The 21,598-nt window shown below is 40.8% G+C and overlaps 1 protein-coding gene across 14 annotated transcripts in view; it reads right to left on the bottom strand.

The window, feature by feature from the left end:
• Positions 1 to 21,598, bottom strand: part of DAB1 (DAB adaptor protein 1) — a 1,250,022-nt gene that overhangs the window by 298,689 nt on the left and 929,735 nt on the right. For 2 of the 14 annotated variants that reach the window (XM_054667232.2, XM_054667242.2), the window contains exon 1: positions 17,812 to 17,897. The exons of the other annotated variants lie outside the window; for them this stretch is intronic. The gene's annotated coding sequence lies outside the window, so the exon portion shown is untranslated. Of the gene's footprint in view, positions 1 to 17,811; positions 17,898 to 21,598 lie in introns of those variants that run through there. 14 annotated transcript variants of the gene reach the window in all.

Genomic DNA, 21,598 nt, shown 5'->3' with positions numbered 1-21,598 from the left:
GATAATACAACCACTTCACTTACAGGTAATATTTACTATATACTATGCCCTTAGCTACTGCTTCACATATAGTGTCTCACTCGATCTCATTTAAATTAAACAAATATACAGTATTCTCTTTGATAATAGTCCTTTCTTGTGACTATCTGATAATTATATCTGAGAGTTCTATTAAAAAGTAAACATTTCACCAATTTCCACTTTTGAAAAATATTAAGAAAAAGCTATTAGAAATGGATCTTCGAATTGTGCAGCCAATTCTTAGTTCATCCCACAGATCTAGAACGGTTTAATAGAAAACGACTGACCTCGAATGCCAGTTTCAGTTCAAAAAGAATAATGACCCAAACCTCTTAATCATGATAATCTAGTTAATCTTAACCAGAAAGTCTAATATAAAAGCCACATAAAATTATAGTAAAGCTTCAATATGAGGAAATTCCCACCTTAATCCAAAGATATCTGTTTTGTTTTATTTATATATAAGCTACCTATTTTTTAAAAAGGAAATGGCCCAAATGAAAGTACTTGATCTAGTGAATCTAAGGCTACAACTAAGAAAAACAGAAAGTTATCTCTGTAAAACAGGGTCCATGAAACTGTACACAGAAAATGAGAATTTATCCTGTCACTTTTATACCATCTATCTATACCTTGTCACCAGCCCCCACACCCTTTCCAGACCCTCGTCTCTAAGACAACGTTCAATGGGAGATGGCAGAGTCACAAAATTTGGTCATGTATAAACATAATAAAATTTATTAATAATATTTACCATTTCATTGCAGCAAATATTTAGTAAGAATCTGCTATGGGCCAGATACAAATACTAGCTCATTCATGTTAACAGACATTTACCATGTAACCATGCTGGCCAAGAGTACATAGTCAAGGGTTGTTTCCTGTCCTCAAAGAAGCTCAGTCTAACAGAGGTATCAGTCATGTAAGGGACGGCAACACACATATGTGAGCAAAACTAAAACAGGTATAAATACCACGCACACTGGGGCGGAAAGATGCAAGTATTCATCTTTGCTTGGAAGGGTCAATAAAGCTTCAAAGAGAATAAGCCCTACTCTGTGAGATGTTGAAAACTATGTTTCTGTCAAAAGGACGATAAGGGAAAGGACCACCAGCTTCTCAATAATTGTATGTAGAATGAATGAATGAATGAATGAATGGTTGTCTCAGGCAGAAAGATCAGCATGTGTAAAAGCAAGGAGGGGTGAAATCAACAACCAAACCAGTAAAAGGAGGCACGACTCTAGCAGGGAGGTGATGCACTTCCCCATCTTCCCAGTTTTTCCTTGTGCTGCTATCTTTCTATGGAATCTCTTGTCTCAAGTCTGCCTGGACATTCTATTGAATCCTCAAGGTTCAGTTCAAAGAGACATCACAGGCAGAAAGATGTTCTGATCTCTGTAGCAAAATAGACTCTTTCCCAACTTATTTTATGATTTGATTTTTGGACAACTTCAGTTTCAGCCACTTACAAGCCACATGATTTGAGGAAGTTACTCAACCTGGTCTTTGCCTCAGTTTCTTCATCTGTACAATGGGGATAATAGTGCCCACTGGGGGAGCTGTTGTGGCAATTAAGTATGATCACACATGTAATGTGATTGGAAGAGTGTCTGGCATGCCTTCTGGTAAGCATTTAATAAATATTAGGCACATAAATTCCTGTGCCACTTGCTCAAGGCCACATGGCCGGTATGTGACCGAAAGTCTGTATTATCTCCCCTTTACAAAGGAGGAAATTGATACAAGTTAATTTTGCTGTCTCAGGATGAATTGTAGGAAATGGTATCATGTTGGTCTTGGACACAGTAGGTGCCCAATCTATAAATTCAGAAAGTAGCTGAAATATATGGATTTTACACATTTTCAAGAATTTTTAAAAATCAGTTGTATAAAACTGGATTGGATTTGGGCCATTTTCTCTTCTTCAACCTTATAAATCACAATATAGCACCTCTCCTTATTTCTATCTTCAAAGACGTTTGCTCAACAAAATATGATTATGTTCAAGTGTTACAAGCATTACTTGTGAATTTCTGAAGTACATCCCTCCATCAATAATGAAAGGAAACCACCATCATTCTGAATACAAACTTAAATAAGGAAGCTACAGTACTGTGAGAATGTACCACAGTGTGGACCCTGGCATCCCCTTTAATTTTCCAAAAGGCAGAGGTTGAGCAAATGCTGTGAAGTAACTCCAAATTATTTAGGAAATTCGCTTCTTTGTAATTAAGGAGATTAAAGTCCTCCAGGGCCAGAAACCATGTGACAACTCAAATCATTTTCCCCAGTAAAGGCTGTGAAACCCTATCAGTTAAATTCAGTCTTGCCTGGAATTTTGAAATGCTTCAATAATATTTCTTTGCTCCACACAATCTGCAGTAATTTAATATTCCTGAAGTGTGTCAGGTTTTTTATAATGAGCTCTTCAAATCTAAATGTGAATTATGTAACATTCCACTACAGACATTCTGTCTAGTGAACTGCTTCTAAAATGTAAAATTTCATGTTTAGTGATGGGGTGGGGGCCAAAAACACTAAACCACAAAGCAGAGAAAACAGATATGCCTTTTTTTTTTTAAACAAAGCATGAAGGTTTCAGCAGCTACAACAGAACAAACACACACTAAACACATACTATAACACACATTTGTGTTCTTTCTTTCCCCCTTTTCTCATATAATCCTACAATAAAACAGCTATTATTTATTGAGGGCCCATTATTTGCCAAGTACTATGCTATGAGCTTTTCTGGTATTATTTGATACAATTCATTCAACTATTTTAAGAATCCAATATAATTATCTACATGAAACAAACGAGGAAACTGAGGCACAAGCCAGCTTAGGCGCTTGTCCAAAGCCACATAGCTAGTAAATAGCACAGCACAGGGCAAGTTACAAGATACTCGTCTCTCCAACTTCACTCAAAGCCCTCCCAGATTTCCATTAGTGGGTGAATGGAAAAACAAAATATTGGTACAATGGAATATTACTCAATTGTATAAAGGAAATGTAGTACTGATACACACTGCAATGTGGACGAACCCTGAAAACAGCAAGGCAAGTAAGTTAGACAAAATATGTTGCATACTGTATGATTTCACTTATATGAAATATCCTAAATAGACAAATCCCTGGAGACGGAATGCAGATCAGTGGTTGCCAGAGGCCAGGGGAGGGGCATAAGGTTGAGGAACTGCTTAATGGGTATGGGGTCTTCTTTGGAGTGATGAAAATATTTTGGAACCAGACAGAAGTGAGGGTTGCACAACATCATGACTATAATAAACACCACTTTAAAATGGCTAATTTTATGTCATGTGAATTTCACCAGAATTAGGAAAACAAAACCCCTCCCAACCTGATATGAGCCTTGTGTGATAACACTAACGCCACTGCAAATTCCAGTTTAAAAACATAATGTAGTGCTAAAAGACAGATGAAAATGTAGTTTTCCCAAAACCAAGACTTTGAGTTTGTGTGGCAGTAACGGCATGCATTAAAACTGTATGTTACTATTGGCATGTTTTATGATTCGATGTCTTACTTAGCTTCATCCAAGGTATAAAGCACAGAAAACAGGACATTTATCAACAAGGCCCAAAGGTTTATAACGGTACAGACAAGAAGCCTCAGTTTCCTCATCAGTAAAATGGGAACACCACCACCAAGTATGTGAGATTTGGAAGATAAATGAGATTTAGGCAATAAAAAGCCTAGCTCAATCTATAGCATGCTACCTTTTATCTTTACAAAAAGATACACAGGATAAACAAACCAGATGACATGGAAGTTGTTTTTCATAGGGAGAACTGGATGGTGATGTGACTGGGTGCCAGGGTAAAAGGGTTATGGCAGAGGGTGATACTCCTCAGAATACAGCTTTTTGCATAATTTCCACATTTGGAAGCATATTAATGTTCTACATATCTGAAGAAAATTAAATTAATAGGGATGGTAAGGGGGATCGTAGAACTAAAAGCAGACTGAAGCAAATCAATTCAATTTTATGTTAAATGGACATCATAAGCACACTTGCTAAACAGGTGGAAGAGAAAAAACTTTATCAAATAACTTATAAACACAGAATTGGATGGCACACTCCCAGTCTTGGGTAGAGTTGAAGCAAGAGCAGCAGCAAACAAATTCTGAAGTCTTTTTAGCAGGCTTGTTTTCTGTAGTGTTATGAGCAAAGCAATTCTGAAACTATTTTCGATGTTCCATAGAATGGAGCAAAGGAGTAAATGCAGATATTGTTGGGAGCCAAGCTTCTCCTATGGGACAAGAGATGCTAAAATAGGGAAAGGAAAGCAGGAAAGAATGCTAAAGCGATAGATTGAAAATTGTAGGTTTCAAAGTAAACTCAGGATTTATAAAATATGCATGCATCTGTATATAAATATATAGGTATGAATGTATATATGTGTTGATATGCAACTATTTCCTATCTCTGTCCATTAAGAGGGCCTAGGAGCAAAGATACTCTAGCAACAATGAGATCACTAATACTTAGATTTTGGTTTCTGTTATCATTTTTCAGCAAAAGAAACCAAGGTTTCTTGGGGGAAATGAATTATTTCAGAGCTGGCGCATGGCAGGTACAAAATGAGCCTGAAATATCTTGTTATTCCAGAAATTAAGTGCTCAAAACAAACAAAAAATGATGAGAGAATTTTATAAAGGATACAGAAGCCATCATGAAGAGTTCTCACCAGCCTAATTAGGAATGATTTAAACACCGATATAATTAAGGATGGTAATAAATAATAAACCATTGAAAAAATAGAAATCCACAAATCTATACAGATGACAGACAGACAAACAAATGGGGTAAGAATGGAAGGCTGTCTTGCTTATAGCAGAACAGGTGCTGACTGGTAAACACCAAGGGAGTGCTGGAGTTATAAAATCAACATTTTGCAGCCATCAGAGTAAAGACTGGTCAGGCAAGAATCATCAACAGATGCAAAGTCCGGGAAAAATTTTTGATAAGAAGCAGAATATTTGCAGGTCTTAAACTGTCTTCGCACTTATTGTTTATCAGTTCCAAGGGAAACTTTGTAATTATACAGTGGAGAAATTGGACAAAACGTTGTTAACAAAATTAACATCAACAAACGGGGCAGATGGATAGCATGCGATACCCTGAGCAGAACATAACATCACTATGCAGTACTGTGTAGTGTTCTGGCCAGGAATCTAATCAGATTAGGCATTTAAGAAATCGGAAGGGGAGAGCTGTATTCACTGAAAATGTAATAAAAGACGAAGAGAAGCTATGGAAATATTTTAGATTAAAAGAAATTAAGCCGAAATAACAATTAAATGCCATATCTATACAGGATATTGTAATGGAGAGAAAAGAAATGTTAGCCCCCCAAAATTATTGAGCCAATTGATAAACTTGAATATGAATGGTAAGTTAGGTAAACATATTGCATTAATGGTAAATTTATTTAACTTGAAAACTTTCCTGTGATTATATAAAATAATATAGCTCTTTTTAGGAAACACACTAAATATTCAGGAGTAAAGGGCCAAGATATGTGCACCTTATATTCAGATGATTCAGAAAAAACACATATACATGTATACATGTATGTGTATGCATATATGTGTGAATATATATATATGTATATACGTACATACACAGAGAGAAAACACATAAATGATAAATCAAGTAAGATAAAATATCAGCAATGGGTGATACTAAGTAAAGGGCATTGGGTGTTTTTTGCTTATTCTTATGCTTATACTTCTTCCTGTAATTGTGAGATTATTTCCAAATTAAGAAAAGGGAGAAAAAAGCCTAGCTCAAACTCTTAACACAAAGAAATATGTAACTAAGTCCATTCTGGCCTCATTTTTCTCCTAAGTTCAAACCCATTCCAGCTTCCTAGATGGCATACTTTCTAATTCCCAAGGCTAGCTGAGTTTAAAATTATTTTATGGCTGCCAGTTCTGATTCCACCTCCACCCCTGTAACTCCCCAGACTGCCAAACTTGGCAGAAGTCTATGGACCAAATTTGCATGGAACAGGGTCCTTTCTTCCTGAGCTCTAAACTTCCTCTCTAGACTGTATTCTATGCCCACTCAGACTTTACATCTTCCTGCCCCCTGGACCACTGCAGGTTCCTTTAATTACTCAGCCTAAGTAGGCCTTTTGTAGATTATCTCCCTCTCCATTCCTGGGACTATGTCATTAACCTGTCAATCTTTTTTTTATTTTTATTTTTTTATGTCAAAGCCTATCTGATCTGACCATGGCAATTTGGAAAAGGCCTAAAATTCCCCCATGCTGCATATTTGATTTTTTTAGGGTCAAGACAACAGGAAAATGTAAGGCTTTGCAGGAACCCAATGGCAGCAGTTCTATAAAGCTGCTGTCGGTGTGAAAGGTACAAGTGCTATAGAAACTTTTGGCAGAATATTGAGAGATGCTGTATCTTTCTGCTAATAGAGGACCACCATCATTGCAGCAGATGTACAATCATCATCTACTTTACCAAAACTTTCAAGAAAAATAACACATTGATAGGACATATTCCTAGCTTTAAAACTTTGAAGCTCACAAAACTGATAGATTTACAGCCTTGGTATGGATCCAATCAAAGCTCTCTTGCCATAACTGTAACAAGAAAGGGGAGAAAACGAATCACAAATATGGGAGACATATCTTAGCCTAACAGCTCATCTTCACGATGTGGCATTGTTAGTTATATTTACCCCACGTTATGAAAAAAAACAGAATTTTAGGCAACTTACAGAAAGCCTTATAAAAGCCATTTTCTATAATAGGATAAACTAAATAAACAAGAAAGTTGGAGCAAAGAGACACAAAAAATTAGAAATGAAGATGAAGGCAGAAGCAAGAATAAGACATCAAAAACATTGATACGGCTGTAGAAGATAGGCTATATGTTTGGCTATGAGATTCCTAGAAGCCAAAGCAAAGAGAGAAAAGATCAGTTACAATTTCACAAAGTCTATAGAACTTTTTTTCCCTTTGGACCAGAAGTGGAGAAAGAAAACTGTCCATCAGTTTTCATGAAATTGACACTGTGGTATCACAAATGTCAACATAAGCAGTGTCTCTATGAAATTCTGAAAGAGAATATTCCACATCTCTTACTGTATGCTGAGATCATAAAACTAACACTGAGAGCATAATACTAGTAGTACCACTTTTAAATAGGGTCCAAACAATGTGGCCAAAATCCATTTAAGTTGTTTATGAACAAGGCATATTTTCTTTTTATTAACTAAATCGAAAGATAAATAAGTGGGATCTTGCTACACAGTATCTGATGGTCTAACTTTTCTAAGGTAAAATCTTGAATTAAACAAACTAATCTTTTTTATCAGTTTACTCATCTGTAAAATGGAACAATAATAGAATAATCACATAGGTTTATGTGAAAGTATTTTTGGAAAAATAAAATGCTATGTTCCAGAAGGCAGCACTCTTGCTATTCAGACATCAGTTAATCTTCGGCAAGGCAAAGAGGGAGGGAATACAATGTGTTTCTGTAATCAAACTCAAAGCTAACAAAAGCCAGAACCAGGTTTTAGCAACATTAAAGGAATTTATTTGACAGCAACATGGCATACTCAGCAACATTTCATTTAACTAATGGATCACATAGTTTCATTAAGTATTTATAGCACCATGAAAATTCATTACATAAACTCCTAGGGTATCAGAAAAAAACAAGTGTATAAACCTAAAATAATTCCATTAGTGTTTTCAATACTTGGGACCCCAGTTACATCCAACCTTCTAAAATTCTCACCTCTAATTTTACAAAACATATCTACCAGTAATTGGCAGAATGTAAAGCAGCAAACTGTCCAAGGGGCTGGGCTGGAAGCCTGCCTGACTCTGCCATTGACTGCCTAGGTAAATTTAGACCTTTAAGCTCTTTAACCAGCCTTGGCCTCAATTTCTTCATCTGTAAAATGGGAATACCTTTTTATCTCGCTGGGCTTACAGGAGACCAAAATGCACAGAGCTATATAAAATGTCATAGCTGCTTGCCTTGTGTTCAGCTCATACTCTTCTCCCACCTCCCCTTCTCTCCTCATCGTCTTTTTCTCTACCCTCTCATACAGCTGTGTGTCTGTCTCCCCAGCAGGCCTTAAACTGTCCCAACCGCGAGTGGGAATGTGCCCTATACACCTTTGCATCCACACCAGCCCCCTGCACAGAGCCTGCCATGTTGTATTGGCTGGCAACAAATATTTAAATAAGGAAACAAATTCACTGATTCATTGAACAAGTAGTTATTAAACACCTATTCTTTGATAGACCACTGTTCAAGATGCTCAGAAAGAAATAAAGATGATATAATTCCAACTGCAAGGAGCTCAAATTGTTAGGGAGGGAAAAAGAGACAGTGATTGCATGGCATGCTAACAGTTGGTATGAGAGAAATCATAGGATTCTCAGGAATGCAGAGGATAGGCACTGCCTCAACCTGGAGATGCTGCAGGGTGGAGTGAGGCAGAGTTAACAGGGGGGATGTGGACGGAAGACTTCCAAAAAGAGGAGATCCTTGAACTGAGTTCAGGAAGACAAGTAAATGTTAGTTACCTTAAGAAGAAAAGCTGTGGATGATAGCATGAAACAGAGAGAAGACGTAATCAATCCTGGGAACTCAAACAGCTCATCATGGCTGGGTAGTAACAAGAGGCAAGTCTGCAGAAGGAGAGATAGGCCAGAATGCAATGGGCCTGAATTCAGATCCTGCCAGTGAGGCGCTTGAAACAGGTGCTGTAAACCCAGTCGTGTACAACCCAAGGAGGCCCCAAGAAAATCCACTGGGGTGGGGAGATCAAAATCTACAATGCGTAAGATTATTTTTAGCTACAAAAATAAATAAAAGTTTATTCATTTAATATGCAGATTAACAGTAGCACATGTATGTACCATATTCCAAAATGCATACATTGGTGAAGACCTCAAAAATTATTCATTGATTCATTGACTACTCACAGGTGACAGGGGCCACCACAGTGGGATAACAGGGGAGCAATTGATACAGTTTATGTTCTTACAAGATGGTGCTTGTCCAGGAATCACCCAGGGACCGAGGGCCAAGCAAAAGACTGCTGCATGAGGGGAGCAAATTTAAAAGCACATGTGCTTCCATTTTCTTTTCCAAAGAGGTCCTAGATAAATGAATCTTCAAAAAAAAAAAAAAAACAAAAAGGTAAAAAGCAAACATACCCAACTCCTTCAGAACACAGTCATTAAATCACAGGTTCTGTCAATCAAATCAGGTCAACACACATTTCCTAAACACTGACTCTGTGTAAGCAGACCCTGTAAATGCTGGAGGTACAGAGGGAGATTAAACAAGGCCTGGCCACAGCTATAGCCTCCCAGGGCAGAGTCTGACCTCAGGTGCTCATCACATCTGCTCCCCAACACACGGACTCTAAAGGGGCACCTTCCTCATTGGCCTTTTTAGCCATGATACCATTCCTCATTTTAACCCTACTCCATACCAGCCAGGTGAGGGGAGGCAGGCTTACTGTGTTTATTTGCTTTTGGAGACTGAACGCCCTGTACTCATCCCCGTTTCCTCCACAGAGTGTTTGAGTAACGCGAACTATTGCTATTCCCTAGGGTCTAGCAGAGAGACAAGACAAGTATTTAACATGGGCCTCCCTGTGAAAGGGATTTTAAATAAACAAACGCCGCATTTGGCAGCTTCACCTGCTGATTTACCTAACATATATACCGCCATTATTTATTCTCCCTTCCACAAGCTGCATTTCATTATCTTCAAAGTTGACAATCAGAAAGAGAACAGAACCGACACCTGTAAGTACCAAGCCTAGCTGGTGCAACAGATGACCCCAAGCTGCTCCACTTCACGAGTGCCCTGGGCAGGGACTCATCCTGAACCGTCTGCCTCTCAGTGACTGTCTGGGTCCCAGTGACCATCAATAGACTTCCCCTGTAAGAGCCTTGCCCGCTGGACCCACTCGAGGTCCCTTCTAATAGATGCCACCTTCTCCTTCTGGAGGGAAGAGAAAGACAGGTGGCAGGCTTTCTCTCATCACTGATAACCTATTTTTCTTCTCGCTCTCCTCAAACATCATATTTTTACCACCTTCCTTTTGACAAAAAGGGCTATCATCTTCCTTTAGCTTGCTAATGATTTGCTAGTCCAATCTCAATTACTGTAAAATGGATACATGGATGGCTCAAATTTTCTCCACAAAAGGATCTGTGCTTGACGGGAAGCAACCCAATTTCCACAATTATCTCCCTGACAAAAAAGCACACGCAACAGCAATAACCGTGTTTTCCTGAAGCCATAAATGAGAATGGATGCCCTGACAAAGGATGTCTTTTTGTTGTTGTTTCCTGATTTGTGAATGTATTTATTGGAACTATCTCACAAAAACGTAAAAATTCAATCACACTTGGAAAGTAATGAGCAAAGCAGCAACATGGAAAAGCCTCCTCACTGTTTCACCCAGCAAACCACTACAAACTCAAACTCCCCTGCACAGGAAGCCTTCCCTGACCACCTTCCTGCACTCACTCCTTACACACCACACCTCTACTTACAAGTAAGAGCATGGTGGGCAGCTCCCGAATGGGAGCTACAGCTGGAATCACCTGAGGAGCTGATGCCCATCCCTGGATTCTTATTTAATTGGTTTGAGGTGCAACATGGGCACTGGGATTTTTTTTTATTTTATGTTTTAGAGACAGAGTCTCACTCTGTTGCCCAGGATACAGTGCAGTGGTATAATCATACCTTACTGCAGCCTCCAACTCCTGAGTTCAAGGGATCCTCCCACCTCAACCTCCCAAGTAGCTGGAACTACAGGTGCATGATGCTGCACCCAGCTTGGCACAAGGAGATTTAAAAGCTTCCCAGGTGATTCTAAAATGCAGCCAAGTTTGGCAAACACAGGAATAAAGGTTAAGAGAACTTGGCATGACCCCTCCCACTACTTGGGTAGGGTTGGGCACACTATTTAACTCCCCCAAGCCTGAATTTGTTCACTGCAAAATGCGATGACTGAATACATGCCACATCTAACTATAGTATTAAATGATGTAATCCACATAAAATGTTTATCTCACAGTGGTAAGTGCTGGTGGAAAGCAGAGAAATGCCCTTCCCCAAAGATGCTCAAGTCCTAATCACTGGAACCTGATGTAGACGACTGAGATAATGAAAACTGGGGCTTTTGAACTCCTGAGATTTAGATGACATTTGAGGTTTTGAACAGAAGAGACCAGAGAGATCCTGGGATGGGGGTTATATACTGCATGAAGGATGAAAGTTGATCTTTGGGTGGGAGGGCTGACAGTGGTAGACAGAATGGTGACCGCCACAGATGCCTCCTCCCTAGCTTCTGGAGCCTGTGAACATGTTGTCCGTCACATGGCAAAGGAGTTGTATGTGTTACTGCCCTGCTGCTTGCTCTGCCTTTCGCCCCAGTCCAGTCCCAGCTGGCTGGGCCTGGGACAGATCTCTCCCCAAGGACAATCTGCTGCCTGACCAGCAGTCACAGCTCAGCCTGGCAGAAAGAACTACATCCAAGTTGGATATATAAGAAGATATGCACAGTCTCTCTTTCAAGAATTTGAATTTGTCAGTTCAGACTCTCACTGGTAGAGAGACTAGAAGTGAAAAGATGAACAGGGAGAAGCCAGGAGGCAGCAAGGCCAAGACCCAGCAGAAGTTGTGAGTTAGCAGAAGTGAGCACTAGCAGAAGCCACTAGGTAGAAAAACAAACAAACAAAAAAAAAAAAACAGATAATTAGAAAGGGGAAAGAGAGAGATCATTTTCAGTAGAAGTAGAAACTGAAGGCACCCAATGGCAGGGAGCAAACAAAATCCTGTGCAGTGGGAACAACATGATACCTAATCCCAAGAGATACCCAGGATTCTTCCTGTTAGAAAGTCATACCCAGTGTTCACGAGGCCAGGCTCTACGGCTACTCCTAACTCCAGAAAAACTCCTCCCTGCCTTACTGCTACGCATGGCTTTACAATGTCATAGTCCTCCTTATTGTGGGGGACTGCAACAAACAGCCTGAAGCTCCTACTTTGATGCACGTAACTATACCTGTCATCGGAACCCTTAAACATATCACTGTTTGTATTAGCCCATTCTTATATTGCTATAGAGAAATACCTGAGGCTCGGTAATTTATAAGAAAAGAGGTTTATCTGGCTCATGGTTCTGGGGAGGCTTCAGGGAGCTTTTACTCATAGCAGAAGGGAAGGTAAAGCAGGCGCAGGCACTTCAAGTGGTGAAAACAGGAGCAGGAGAGAAGGTGGGGGAGGTGCCTCGTACTTTTAAACAATCAAATATCCTGAGAACTCACTCACTATTGTGAAGACAGCATTGAGGGATGGCGCTAAACAATTCATGAGAAATCCACCTCCCCCCACCCCCTCCCCCACTTCCAGTCACCTCCCACCAGGCCCCACCTCCAATAGTGGAGATTACAGTTCAACATGAGATTTGGGCAGGGACACAGATCCAAACTATACCACTGTTATCTGGTGTCTGACAAAGAAAAGCCATGAGCATCACCGTCTCACACCAGGCCCCACCTCCAATAGTGGAGATTACAGTTCAACATGAGATTTGGGCAGGGACACAGATCCAAACTATACCACTGTTATCTGGTGTCTGACAAAGAAAAGCCATGAGCATCACCGTCTCACGGACTTGCCCTGGGAATACAAACTGTGGCTCCACCAAGTCCCAGATATGTGACCTTAGGCAAATCTCTTGAAGTCTTTGAGCCTCCCTTTCTACCTCTGTAAAGCAGGGAAATTGGTACCTTACCCATAAGTGTTGCTGAGTAGAATAAATAAGGTAATACATGCAAATTGCCTGGTACTAGAGAAGGTGTTCATTACATATTGTTTGCCTTCCCTTCCCTCTATTTCATTTGCATATACTTCTTTGGAATGAAAAGAAAGGTGTTTCTGATATTTATTTGCTATACCATATAACTATTGATTACTTAATCCATACTTCTCAAAATGAGTTAGGAAACAATAATTAATACCAAAAAATTATTTCTCCTATGATGAGAAATCTGATATGTTCACTTAGCCTGATCTTCAGGCTCTAGTTCGGCAAATCTCCCCAAACTCACAACTCAGGTCAGCATCCTTATGTGAAAAACAAGCTATAAGCAGACCGGGTTGGTAACAGACCCCAGAGCACACCTTGGTTATCCAATAACACACTTCCTCACCTATTCAAACTCAGCTCAGCTTTGGAGGTGCCAGCGGGAAACTGATGACACATTCACATTAAGATTATTTCTGAAGACTTAATAATATTTACACGTGAGTGGGCTGCATTGAAGAGAAACCCCAAAGGACAGTGCAGTGTCCCAGGGAGAGAAGAGCAGAACTGTTACCTCTCCTAGGCCTGAAGGGATGAGAGGAGGGAAAGTCTACCAGACCAGGAGGAAACCCTGTAGAGACAATTCCTTAAAGGAGCAGTGACTTTCAGTCTAGGAAGCAGCAAACCCAAGGCCAGCCAGCAGGGAGAAAGAAGCTGAAAAGGGAAATCAAAAACACAGAGACTTTTCTCTCCTTTTTTTCTCCTCAGCCTCCTGCTAGGACCCAGCACTGGCTAATCCCCATAAGTGGCCAAAGGGTCAGGAGGCCCACACATGAAAGAGGGATGGATGCAGTCCACACAGGTCAGCTTCCCAGAGCAGGAGAATAGGGCAGAGAGAGCCTCTGGAGGGGCGAGCAGAAGACAACCAAAGGCCCAGGTGAAGCCCTCCCGCTCCAGGAAGAATTTCCTATCACAGCCTATATTCTTCAAAATTCCCAAGGAACTGCATGCTTCTATGTCTCCTGTAACAGAGCATAAAACAGAAGGGAGGAATGAAGAAAAGAAAACAATGGGCCAGGCGCAGTGGCTCACACCTGTAATCCCAGCACTTTGGGAGGCGGAGGCGGGCGGATCACGAGGTCAGGAGATCGAGACCATCCTGGCTGACATGGTGAAACCCTGCCTCTACTAAAAATACAAAAAATTAGCCGGGTGCAGTGACGGGTGCCTGTAGTCCCAGCTACTTGGGAGGCTGAGGCAGGAGAATGGCATGAACCTGGGAGGCAGAGCTTGCAGTGAGCCGAGATCGAGCCACTGCACTCTAGCCTAGGTGACAGAGCAAGACTCTGTCTCATAAAAAAGAAAAGAAAGCAATGACTTTCATGAGAACCTACTAGGCTTCACATTCTGTGCTAAGCAGTGTATACATTCCCCATGCTGTTACTTCTTTACAATCTGGGAAGGTAAGTATGATTATTCCCATTTTGTAGTGGTGGAAACACAGGCACAGAAGTGATAAAGTATCAAGTCCCGGGTCCCATTCCTATGGTGAATCCAGATCTAGAACCCAAGTGTATCTGATTCCAAATATCACAATGTTTCCATAAAACCATACTGCCTTCATAAATTGTCACTTCTTATCTACCTATATCTTGCCCTTCAATGAGCCTGAGGGCCACCTGAAGGCATAGATGGTCTTCTATTTCTCTTGCATCTTCCTTTGCCTTTGTGCTAATAAGATGCAAGAAAGCTCCACATATATATTAGCTGATAAATAAAACCACAAAATCTTTGAAATCCCCACAATCCTATTTTTTTCTCAGTTTAAAAATACCTTGTTTTGCCAAACACTCAGAAACTTCTTTTCTCTCTTAGAACAGGCTTTTTTTTTTTTTTTTTTTTTTTTACACACATCTTATATTGGGATTCACAATTCATCACTCCCACAAGAAATCCCCCCAGGCTCCTTGTCTGTTCAGGCAAGCACTTGGTAAATTCGGAAAACAGTTTAGATTCATTTCTGCTTGCCAAGTACAAGGCTTCTGGGTAGCCTGCTCTTATGCGAAGCTTTAAAAGAAATATTATGGTCATTTACTTAAGCATATCCAACAACATTTTTAAAAATGGACTCTTTGGATGAAGTATTACTAATAATAAAAACAATAAAATAATTAATGATACGACCATGGCAGCTCTGTATATTTGATATTATGTGAGTGCAATCTCACCTGGTGAGAATTTCTAAAAGCCCCCAAGTGCCTTTCTGACATTTCATCATTAACTCCTTTTGCCTTCTCTGCAGGGTAGCAAAGGTGAGCTTGTGCAGGCTTCAAGTGGAGGTTGAGGCCTGAGGCCCAAACAACTCGCTTTCTCCACTCCACACTCACCTCCCATTTAACAGGAAGACAACAAACCTTGTCAGAACATAGCAACAGTGAAAGGAAAGGATCTTGCAGTTTTTTAGGAGGGTCCCCTCGGGTCCCTCTTTGTGCACTCATTTGACATTTCCTTTCTAACAACGAGTGTCATGGTTTGCCAAATACCTTCTCTTTTGTGCTTTCATTTCATCTTCATGGTGCTGTCCTCATTTTACCGTGGTTGGAGATGATATAAGCCACAGATTTTCCAGCTAAATAGGACTGGACTCCATGCCTTTTGAGTCCAAGATCTCTTCTGTACCTTGTAAATACCACCTGACTTCTGGCTCTATATTATGCTACCTTAATTAGATTATCAGCCCTAGTACAGGTACTGCCACCCTGAATGATAGTGAAAGAGCAGGACCTGTTGCTAGTAGGTGAGTTGCCCACAATCTTCCCCACTCCTCCCCAGCTGGTGAGACCACACCTCCTTCCCCACACCTCCCAGACCACACCTCCTTCTCCATCTGCTGAGTCTAGGCCACACCTTCTTTCCCTTTCTGTTGAATCTAGGCCACACCCCCTTTCCTGTTTGTTGAATGTAGGCCACACCCCCTTTCCTGTATGTTGAATATAGACCACACCCTCTTCCCTGTCAATTCAATCTAGACCACACCTCCTAGACCACCTTCTTTCCCTAGCTATGGAATCTAGACCACACCTCCCAGACCAGGCCTCCTTCTCCATCTGCTGAATCTAGACTACACCTCCTGTCCAATCTGTTGAATCTCTGCACCTTTGCCCAGCCACCTGATGAGAGCTGTGGGGTCACTAACCTGAATAATAATGCTTTTTCCCTCTCTGGAGGGAACTTTAACCTTTGCTCATTAAAATTTACAGTCTAAATTAAAAGTATTCTTTAGAGATAAAAAGACCAAAATAAAGATAACAGAATACCAAATGGCTTCCAAGAGCCAAACTAGTAGGTCAGTTCATCCAGATTTGTAATTGGGTTATCCCTAAAAAATGAGCCAGCCTTGATTAGGTGCCCATTAGCTTTCAGCTTCCAGAGAGCAGCAAGCTAGTCCTGCAAACAGTTATTCTCTTGACATCTGTGATTCTCTAGATATTACCAGTTAATGTCCATGCAAGGAGGAATGGATATATGATCAGAAGAAGCATGAAAAGATCTCCTCCTCTCAGGAATTCCAGGGGGAAACACCCACAGAAAATCACAGGGCTGAAAAAAACTGGTATATCAAATACTCCTTTGAAAAATTTTATGAAAGCTGTGAACACTTTCCCAAAGCTCAAGTCAAGAACTTAAGATGTAAAGTGAGGATTTAAAAAAAAATTCAAAAAGGAAACAAAAACCCAATATGTTTTAAAAGCACAATTTAAAAATTGTCAGTACTATGTGCACTGACTTTTCATCTTCTAACTTTTATCCAATCATTCTGGTGGCATATTGCCACAAAATCACAGTAAAATAAGAAATGGCTTCTAATAATAAGAGGACTGTACGGCTAAAAAGTACTTTTCCATCTGTGTGTCCAAATGAAGTTCTCTCAATACCCTCAGAAAAACACAAAATAGTAATCTCAGTGCTCATTTTAAAGACTGAGCAACTGAGGCTCTGGAAAGGAAACTGACTTACCCAGAGGTCCAGTACTGGTAAATGGCTGTAACCAAGCTAAGATCAAAGTCTTTAGGCTTCTAGTCTAGGGCTTTAAAGATGAAAAATAAACTCGGATATCAGCTAGACCCACAGCCTAGAGCAAGCTTGTCCAACCAGCACCCTGACAGCCACATGTAGCCCAGGGTGGCTTTGAATGCGGCCCAACACAAATTCATAAACGTTCTTAAAATATTATGAAATTTTTTTGTGACATTTTTTAGCTCATCAGCTATCATTAGTGTATTTTATGTGTGGTCCAAGGATATTCTTCTTTTTCCAACGTGGCTCAGGGAAGCCAAAAGATTGGATACCCCTGGCGTAGAGTCTTTACTTTGCAGATGAAGAATGATCTTAGAAAGATCGAATGCTTTGCCTGAAGTTACACAATGATTGAGTTACACACATCAGTTAGCTAGGTCACCTGATCTTTAGTCCACTTCTGACACCACTGTGGTCCACTGAGCCCATCGTTCATAACATCTGTTGCAGAGAATACTTCCATATGATTTGTATTATTAGGCAATTTCTGGCTTCATTCACTTTTAGGATTTCTGCTCCAAAATAAGTTTGTTTTTAAACATTTCAAAAAGCATAAAAGTGTCTTTTAAAAGAATTAAAGCATGATAAGACTTCTGCCCACACTTTAGAGGGAGCCCTTTGTACATAACATAATTTACCAAAACTCAGGTAACATAATTTACCAAAACTCAATGTTTTCTAGCATTCTAGGAAACATTTTCCTAGAACTCCAGGCACAGGCACAGGCAAGAAAGAACTCAGACACAGAAGAAGTAACTCAGCAGCTGAAAGCAAACAAACCCCAACAACCTGGGCAAATTAATTTCTAGTAAAGAGCTCTACTCAGAGATGAAAAAAAAATTAAGTTAAATACTACATTACCCATGTTGATCATGCTGCAGAGCAAAGCTCCAGAATAGACAGCCCTCCTGGCCCTTGTGGGAGCTCAAAGCCACCCCACAAAGAAGGAAGGACAAAGTACACAGCTGAGATCACAATTAGTGACTTTCAGTGATCACAAGAGAAGGAGTTTGGCAAGGAGCAATCAATCACATGGGGGGATACAGTTTAGTGTTCTGCCACAAACATCATCAGGGCAAGAGGCATTCATGCACAGACCCCCGCCACTCCAAACACGTTTATTTACTCTTTCAATCAATGCATAGTATACTTTACAGACTGCCGGCTGTTTACCATACATTGTTCAGTTCTGAGAACACAGCTTATGTTCTAGTGAAGGTTGGTGGACAATAAATCAATCAAGTCTATCAAGTATACAATATGTCAGGTATTGGTAAGTGTTATGAAGAAAAATAAGGATGGGAGGGCTATAAGAAGTGCTGGAGGGGAGTAAGTCTTTTTAATGAGTAGTTAGCAAAGGCCATACTGAGATGACATTGGAGCAAAACTTTTAAGAGGGTGAAGGTGTGTGCCATGCAGAGATCTGGGGGAAGAGCATTTGAGGCAGAGGGAACAGCAAGCCCCAAAAACTCTCAGGCAGAAATAAGCCAAGCACTTTCATCAAAGAACGGTGGAGATACTAGTATGGGACACAGAGGAGAGGGAAAAAGAAGTAAAGGATGAGATCAACAAAGTGGATACCAGAGCCGGGCCCTAGAGATGGAAAGTATGGCAGAGTCCTCGCTGCTAAGTGGCTCGCAGTCTAGCAGGAAGTAAGCAATTGTGCCCAGAAGGCTAGGGTTTTCCGGGCTGGCTTCTCCAATCACTCCCCAAGCAACTCTGGAAAGGAAAACTTTTGTGAGGCTCCCTTTCCTCATTTGTAAAAGAAAAAAAAGAACAATAATAATCTTATTTCGTCTATCCCACTAACCCTGCTCCCATCACTGTAGTGAGATAGCTTCAAAATGCTACTGTCATTTCTCTGCAGAACAACCACAAGGGTTTAATAGTTTCATTTCCATGTCACAGATAAGAAACTTAGATGCAGAGAGTTAAAGTTCTTACTCAAGAAAATACAGATAGAGAGATGGGCATGGTCGCTTACTCCTGTAATCCCGGCTACTTGGGAGACTGAGGTGGGGAGTGTGTGAGCCTAGGAATTTGAGGCTGCGCTGAGTGATGATAGTGCCACTGTACTCTAGCCTAGGTGACAGAGCAAGAGCCCATCTCTAAAAAAAAAAAATAGATAGATGATAGACAGACAGATAGACAGCCAGATTGACAGACAAGCGGCAGAACTCAGATTTGAAAATGTCTTTGTGACCCCAAAGCCCACTGCTCCAATTTGCTCATTTGATGGCCCCAAGAAAACGACAGCTGTTAAGTGTCACCCAGCGTGAGAAGGGCAACACGGCCTTATAATGGCTGTTGCTGTTCTAATGACATAGTGGGCTAGGCAGGATGATGGAACAAAGTACACTCTGTCATCATGATTGCTAAGCAGTCCCACGTGGGGACAAAGCTCAATCTGAAGGTGGCAAGATTAAATTTGTCCTGTTTCTCTAGGTATCTCCACAGACTTGATAAGTTTGGATTCCTGAAGCCTGAGCACACTGGGAAACTGAGGCAACCATTTAAGTCATCAAATTCCCCAAGCTTAGAATTGTGAAAATGAAAAGAAAAAAAAATCAGACATCAAACTCTGTGTAGCTGACTTAGAATGATAGGAGTTGTTCTTCCCCACCTCCTGCCAACCACCACACACACACACACACACCACTTCTTGGCTGGAACCTGTCTGAAGGGGAGGAAGGACATTCAGTTATGTTAGGGAGCATGTGTTTATGGCCCTGGACCTTGCTCCCAATAAATGAAGATTCGGTTTAACTCATCTGGAAAAGTTAACTTTTCTGGATGCTCTAACACTTGGAATGTCCCACACCCTTTATTTCCTACACAATCTATATCCAGGCAAAGGTCATCAGTGGACACCTTAACTCAAACCAATATAACTTGATATTGACTGTGTTTGTGTTACCGTCCATGTGAATGCATCTTTCTTGTGACCATAATACAATGGCAATAAACATGATGATGGTGATGGTAAAAATAATGAAGACCACAAGGTGAAGTCAGTCTTCTACTTAATCCCTGGCGCTAAACGTTATGGTTTCTTAACCTCCCTGAACCTACATTTCTCATCTCTGAAATGTTACTAATATTTATCCTGCAACATTAGTATTGTGGCAAGGGAGGGGGAGGTATCTAAAGTCCTTGAGTCCACAGTTGTTCCTTCATAACTGACTGTTGTTATTCTTTGTCAAAAGAAAGGTGAACAAGATTTTCACATTTTTATTCCATCCATAATCTCATGTGATCCCCACAACATGACCCCAGCCCTTAACTTGGGGTCTCTACCTTAGTAGTCACTCAAAAAATAAAATCCAGAACTAGATGAGAGTTTAGAAATAACCTAAGTCTTTCATTTTACCAATGGGGAAAGTGAAGTCCAAAGAGGGGACACAAAATTTTATCTAAGCAGATGCCCTCTACAATAATTTAGAAATCTCTTCCTAATGATAAACTCAGGCAAAGGTAGTAAGTGTCACATCATAAGTGAAATGCCATAGGGAACATCACCAGGGCCCATGCTAATGCATCCAGGATCTGATTTAGTTGTTGTGATACCCAGAATCATACAAAGGCTTTATTAAAACTCCATTTACTGGAGTAAAGTGTCTTGTGCCTTGAATGTAAAATGGCCCCTATTCACACTGACCTCTCAGTGTGCAGGGAAATGAGGGCCAAACTTCCCAAAGGTTCTCATTTGCAGCAGTGGCCGGTGAGCAGCAGTGGAGTGTGCAAACTCCAGCACTATTGCTTTCCACCTGTTTCTCCACTTGCTCATTATCTCAGAGTTCCAGGGGGACGGTTCCACACTTGGCCTAATGGAACAGGGAGGGACGCTTTTGCTGGACTGAACTGTCCACTTTAAGAAGGTCAGGGCAGCGCTTGCTCTCATGAAGCCCTGGGTGGGCCTGAACACTTGCTCAGGAATCCTGGGATGAGGCTCTCGGAAAAGAAGGTTTTGTGCATTTCTGTCTGTCGTTATCCAGGAGCAGATGGGGTGCTAAAATTAAGGATGCAGTGCCCCAGTTTTTAGGCACTCACTGTTTCTGTGGAAATGATGCTGAGGCTGAAAGCTAGAGAGTGTGGGGTAAAGCCAATTGAGAATGAGGCCTCAAGGTATGGCAGGAAAATAGCACAGGTTTGAGTCTGTGTGGGTCCTGCTTTGCCCATCTCTCCTGCACAGCTTTGAATGAGCTGCAACTTCCCCGAGCCCTAGCCTGGTCCCCACAATATGATAGTCAGGGGACCTGAGCACTGCTTCTTTCACAGGCTCCTTTCTTTACAAAATGTGTTAAAAAAATTATATTCAATTACAGTGTTGGTATTATGACAAGCATAATCTTTGACCCTAAAAGTCCATTTCCTTCTTCTGAGTTTAAAAGAAGTGAAAATCTATTTGTGGGACCTCAAAAATACAGTAGGGGCCTGAGGCACTGTGCCTGCTATGAGGAAGGGGTAAGTTGGCCCCGGTCTGGCCATAGTTTCCATAATTAAAAAGTGGAATTGATGGCACCTGCCACTCAAGATGTTGTTAGGGTGAATAGTTTAATACAAAGCTGACCTCCCACCACGCCTGTTCCAGCAGATGTTCAGTCAGTGGTTGTTAACATTATATTACGTTTATTATTCAGAAAATGTA

This window comes from Pan troglodytes, chromosome 1 (assembly GCF_028858775.2).
Source record: "Pan troglodytes isolate AG18354 chromosome 1, NHGRI_mPanTro3-v2.0_pri, whole genome shotgun sequence".
Lineage (NCBI taxonomy): Eukaryota > Metazoa > Chordata > Mammalia > Primates > Hominidae > Pan > Pan troglodytes.
This window is presented reverse-complemented; position numbering and strand designations above follow the sequence as displayed.